Raw genomic sequence first — 6,362 nt, 5'->3', positions numbered from 1 at the left:
CTTGAGGTCAGGAGTTCAAGACCAGCCTGAAAAACTTGGTGAAACCTCATCTCTACTAAAAAATACAAAAATTAGCCAGGCACAGTGGCTCATACCTTAATCCTAGCACTTTGGGAAGCTGAGGCAGGTTGGGAGTTCAAGACTAGCCTAGCCAACATAGTGAAACCCCATCTCTACTAAAAATACAAAAATTAGCTGGGCATCGTGGCAGTCACTTGTAATCCCAGCTACACGGGAGGCTGAGACAGGAGAATCACTTGAACCTGGGAGGTGGAGATTGCAGTGAGCTGAGATTGCACTACTACACTCCAGCCTGGGCAACAGAGTGAGACTCCATCTCTAAATAAATAAATAGCCAGGCCCGGTGGCTCACACCTTTAATCCCAGCAATTTGAGAGGCTGAGGCAGGTGGATCACGAGGTCAAGAGATGGAGACCATGCTAACCAGCGTGGTGAAACCCCGTCTCTACTAAAAATACAAAAATTAGCTGGGCGTGGTAGTGGGCACCTATAGTCCTAGCTACTCAACAGGCTGAGGCAGGAGAATCACGAACCCAGGAGGCAGAGGTTGCAGTGAGCTAAAATCGCACCACTGCATTCCAGCCTGGGCAACAGAGTGAGACTCTGTCTCAAAAAATAATAATAAAAAATAAATAAAAATAAGGCCGGTGTGGTGGCTCATGTGTATAATCCTAAGACTTTGGGAGGCCAAGGAGAGCGGATCACCTGAGGTCAGGAGTTTGAAACCAGCCTGGCCAATGTGGTGAAACACCATCCCTACTAAAAATACAAAAAATTAGCCAGGCATGGTGGCTGATGCCTGTAATCCCAGCTACTTGGGAGGCTGAGGCAGGAGAATCGCTTGAACCTGGGAGGCAGAGGTTGCAGTGAGCTGAGACAGCACCATTGCACTCCAGCCTGGTGACAGAGCAAGACTCCATCTCAAAAAAAAAAAAAAAAATCAGCTGGGCAAGATGGCTCTGACCTGTAATCCCAGCTACTCAGGAGGCTGAGGCAGGAGAATTGCTTGAGCATGGGAGGTGAAGGTTATGGAGGGCCGAGAGTGTACCACTGCCCTCCAGTGTGGGCTACAGAGTGAGACTCTGTCTCAAAAAAAATAAATTAGTAGACGACCAGGCGTGGTGGCTCACGCCTATAATCCCAGCACTTCGGGAGGCCAAGGCGGGCGGATCATGAGGTCAAGAGATCAAGACCATCCTGGCCAACATGGTGAAACCCCATCTTCACTAAAAACACAAAAATTAGCTGGGAGTGGTGGCGCACGCCTGCAGTCCCAGCTACTGAGGAGGCTGAAGCAGGAGAATTGCTTGAACCCGGGAGGCAGAGGTTGCAGTGAGCCAAGATCATGCTACTGCACTCCAGTCTGGTGCCTGGTGACAGATTGAGACTCTGTCTCAAAAAAAACAAAAAATTAATAGACCAGGTGTGGTGGCTCAAGCCTGTAATCCCAGTACTTTGGAAAACTGAGGTGGGTGGATCACAAGGTCAGGCATCCAAGACCAGCCTGACCAACATGGTGAAACCCATCTCGACTAAAAATACAAAAAATTAGCTGGGCGTGGTGGCAGGCACCTGTAATCTCAGGTACTCTGGAGGCTGAGGCAGGAGAATCACTTGAACCTGGGAGGTGGAGGTTACATTGAGCCGAGATCAGATCACTGAACTCCAGCCCAGGCGGCAGTGCCAGACTCCAGCTCAAAAGTAAATAAATAAATAGGCCAGGCATGGTGGCTCACACCTGTAAGCCCAGCACTTTGGGAGGCCAAGGTGGGTGGATCATGAGGACAGGAGTTAAAGACTGGCCTGGCCAAGATGGTGAAACCCTGTCTCTACTAAAAATACAAAAATTAGTCGGGCATGCGTGGCAGACACCTGTAATCCCAGCCACTTGGGCCCAGGCTGTTGCCCAGGGATGGCATGATCTCAGCTCACTTCAACCTCCATCTCCTAGGTTCAAGCAATTCTCCTGCCTCAGCCTCCTGAGTAGCTGGCATTACAGGCGTGTGCCACCATGCTCAGCTAATTTTTGTATTTTTAGTAGAGACGGGGGTTTACCACGTTGGCCAGGCTGGTCTTGGTCTCCTGACCTCAGGTGATCCACCCGCCTCAGCCTCTCAAAGCGCTGGAATTACAGGAGTGAGCCACCATGTCCAGCCTGCTTTCTTCATGAAACCCCAGGAATTAAAATTACCCAAAGACCAATAGTCCAAATAGGAGATTGGCAAATGAAGGATCTTGTGGAGGCTGAGTTTTCTTCTGCCAGTCTGTGGAGTTATATATGTGTTGTGTGTGTGATTTCTATAAAAGTAGCTCAAATTAATTGGCCAAAAGGAAAATAAGCACTTGAATCAAATATTTCTTTTTTTTTTCTTTTGAGATGAAGTCTCACTCTTGTTGTCCAGGCTGCAGTGCAGTGGCACGATCTTGGCCCACTATAACCTCCACCTCCCGGGTTCAAGTGATTCTCCCGCCTCAGCCTCCCGAGTAGCTGAGATTACAGATGCCTGCCACCGAGCCCAGCTAATTTTTTGTATTTTTAGTCAAGACGGGTTTCACCATGTTGGTCTGGCTAATCTTGAACTCCTGACCTCAGGTGATCCGCACACCTCAGCCTCCCAAAGTGCTGGGATTACTGGTGTGAGCTACCATGCCCGGCTGAATCAAATATTTCTTAAAGGGAAGATAGCCCGGGTGCGGTGGCTCACTCCTGTAATCCCAGCACTTTGGAAGGCTGAGGCGGGCAGATTACCTGACGTCGGGAGTTTGAGACCAGCCTGATCAACATGGAGAAACCCCATCTCTACTAAAAATACAAAATTAGCCAGGCATGGTGGCCCATGCCTGTATTCCTAGCTACTCGGGAGGCTGAGACAGGAGAATCACTTGTACATGGGAGACAGAGGTTGTGATGTGTCAAGATCGTACCATTGCCCTCCAACCTGGGCAACAAAAGTGAAACTCTGCCTCAAAAAAAAGGGAGGGAGATAAAAGCTGTGGTACTTTTCAGTTCACATGACTTTAATCTTTGAGAAATGAAAACAGCCTTAAAGATTAATGGTAAAAAGCAGATGTCATCAAAATATAAATAGGTAGACTGGGCTGGGTACAGTGGCTCACACCTGTAATCCCAGCACTCTGGGAGGCCAAGGCAGGTGGATTGCATGAGCTTAGGAGTTTGAGACCAGCCTGGGCAACACGGTGAAACCCTGTCTATACTAAAATACAAAAAATTTGCCAGGTGTGCTGGTGTGTGCCTGTAGTCCCAGCTACTTAGGAAGCTGAGGCAGAATTGCTTGAACCCGGGAGGCAGAGGTTGCATTGAGCTGAGATCATGGCACTGCACTCCATCCTGGGTGATAGAGTGAGACTTTGTCTCAAAAAAAAAAAATAGGTGGACTAAATTATACAGGTCAGATACCAGGTTGGCTAAAGGTTTTAAGGTTATAAACTGTTTTTTGGTCTCTACTAAAAATACAAAAATTAGTCAGGCATGGTGGCAGGCACCTGTAGTCCCAGCTACTCGGGAGGCTGAAACACAAGAATTGCTTGAACCCATGAGACAGAGGTTGCAGTAAACCAAGTTCGTGCCACTGCACTCCAGACTGGGCAACAGAGCGAGACTCCATTTCCATCTTAAAAAAAAATTGGCTGGGTGTGGTGGCTCACGCCTGTAATCTAAGCACTTTGGAGGCCAAGGCGGGCATATCACCTGAGGTCGGGAGTTCAAGACCAGCCTGGGCCAGGCGTGGTGGCTCACGCCTGTAATCCAAGCACTTTGGAGGCCAAGGCAGGCGGATCACCTGAGGTCGGGAGTTCAAGACCAGCCTGACCAATATGGTGAAACCCCATTTTGAAAAAAAAAAAAAAAGAAAAGAAAGGCCAGCCTGACCAACATGGTGAAACCCCGTCTTTAAAAAAAAAAAAAAAAATTAATCTTACAAAAGAAATTCTTTTTGCACTGATGCAAACAACTATATTACCACAAGTTAAGAATACTCACAGTTTCCAAATTCTAGAGGAACAAGGCAGAGAGAAACAAACATGCTCTAGAGTTTGTTCACAAGAGTATACCTTACTCAATTTGTTAAAGGCCATAAATAGTTCAAAATATTTCCTTGACACTGAAAAGCAAAACTGACTAAATTCTAAAGGTCATTATTTTGACTAAATTCAATGATTTTTCTGTAAATTGAGCATTGAAATAAAAGCACAACAAGGTACTCTTAAGGCTTTAATCTGCTCTTTGGCAAAATTTGTAAAGGGTTATAAAAGGTTTTTTTTCTTTTTATGTTTCGGAGTCATCATTTTGGCAAACTAAATAATTTATGGTAGTCTGGAATTCTATTTCATAACATTAAGTGTTTTAAACCTCTAACATATTTAACAGACTTTCCAAAATCAAACTTCAGTTTCAAAATTGTTTTTCCTGACACCTGGGTTTTTGAATACTTCAGAAGAGCCCCTGGCGTGTCCAGAAAAGAGAGGTAAACAGGATTATTTGAAACGTTTAGGTACGCTTTGCACAGTGGCAGTATCATAGCCAACGAGGTTTATCCAAGTCACGATTATTGCTAATTGAAAACTTTTCCCAATACCCCGCCATGATGACTTGAAATATAGTCCGCAATGGCAATTTTTGACAGTCTCTATGGGGACTGCAAAAGAAAAAAAAAAATGGAAATGTTTAGGTACATGGAACTGTGTTCAGTCTTCTTTAGGTTATATTTTGGTGAATAATGCTAACATATGTTCCAAAATTGTATGGAATTTTTAATTCTAATGTCTGAGTATATGCTATCAATCATAATAAGGTTATTAAGTTTTTGTAAACCATGTAGATAATCAAACTTCTTTGTCAATTGTGCTTCTAACTGTAACTACCCTGAACGTTTTGTTATTTATAGACAACTATTGTTTTGTTTTAATCCTTTTCAAAACATTGTTTATAATAAGCTACAGAACTTTGACAGGTGCTCTCAAATACAGGTTTCTGATAACTTTGGAGATTGTAACAGTGGAATAAAGGAAAAACATACAGGACTTATTAAGAGCTAAAATGTTCACAAATATCAAGCAAAGCAAGAGTTAACTGAATGTACTCAGGAAACTGAAGAAACCTTTTTAACTTTTGCTTGGAATATTGCTGATCTTTGTTTTGTTTTTCAGAGTCAAGGAAACTTATTTTGAACTATTTATGGCCTTTAATAATTTGAGTTAGCTATACTCTTTTTTTTCTTTTCAGATGGTGTTTTTGCTCTTGTTGCCCAGGCTGGAGTGCAGTGGCATGATCTTGGCTCACTGCAAACTCCACCTCCCAGTTCAAGCAATTCTCCTGCGTCAGTCTCCTGAGTAGCTAGGACTACAGGCACATGCCACCATGCCCAGCTAATTTTTGTATTTTTAGTAGAGACAGGGTTTTATCATGTTGGCCAGGATGGTCTTGATCTCTTGACCCCTTAATCTGCCCACCTTGGCCTCCCAAAGTGCTGGGATTACAGGCGTGAGCCACCATGCCCAGTTTAGGTATACTCTTGTGAACAAAATCTGGAGCATGTTTGTTTCTCTTTGCCTTATTCCACTAGAATTTGGAAACTGTGAGTATTCTTAACTTGTGGTAATATAGTTGTTTGCATCACTGCAATAAGTATCCATTTTCTTTTGTAACAGGATGCATTTGGAGAAATTGGTTGTTTTACCAAGGCTTTGACAGGAAGGGTATGCTTCCCTTTAAGCAGTCGAGCTGGACTTGCAGAGCTGAAAAAAATTTTTTGGGAAAAAAACTGGCTTCATACCCTTGCCTACAGAGTCCCTGTACAGGGTTCCTGACCTGTGGTCAGTAAAGAATGTCACTTTCTAACAGGCCTAGGAGTTCCAAGTTTATCTTGGGACCTTAAGAGGAGAGGATCACCCAACTCAGAGGTATTTGAGGATACAACCTAATGGCTGGGCTTGGCTTTAAAAGGTCTTCTCTGGTTGGGCACAGTGGCTCATACTTGTAATCCCACCACTTTGGGAGGCTGAGGTGGGTGGATCACGAGGTTAGGAGTTTGAGACTAGCCTGGCCAACATAGTGAAACCCCATCTCTACCAAAAATACAAAATTAGCTGAGCATGGTGGCAGGCGCCTATAACCCCAGCTACTCGGGAGGCTGAGGCAGGAGAATTGCTTGAAACTGGAAGGCGGCGGTTACAGTGAGCCAAGATTGTGCCACTGCACTCCAGCCTGGGCAACAAGAGAAAAACCCTATCTCAAAAAAAAAAAAAAAAAAAAAAAAAAAAGGGGCTGGGCACGGTGGCTCACACCTGTAATCCCAGCACTTTGGGAGGCCGAGGCGGGTGGA

General features: G+C 44.7%; 1 non-coding gene across 1 annotated transcript; it reads left to right on the top strand.

Annotated features, from left to right (window-relative positions):
- The first annotated feature begins 4,535 nt into the window (after window positions 1-4,535).
- On the top strand, window positions 4,536-4,676 carry LOC135273558 (U4 spliceosomal RNA). Its single transcript, XR_010341336.1, has one exon. It is a non-coding gene; the product is annotated as a U4 spliceosomal RNA (small nuclear RNA).
- Window positions 4,677-6,362: the final 1,686 nt, after the last annotated feature.

This window comes from Aotus nancymaae, unplaced genomic scaffold, assembly GCF_030222135.1.
Source record: "Aotus nancymaae isolate 86718 unplaced genomic scaffold, 86718_ANA_hifiasm-v0.15.2.pri h1tg000007l, whole genome shotgun sequence".
Lineage (NCBI taxonomy): Eukaryota > Metazoa > Chordata > Mammalia > Primates > Aotidae > Aotus > Aotus nancymaae.
The sequence above is the reverse complement of the archived record's forward strand: the minus strand, read 5'-3'. Positions and strand labels throughout refer to the sequence as shown.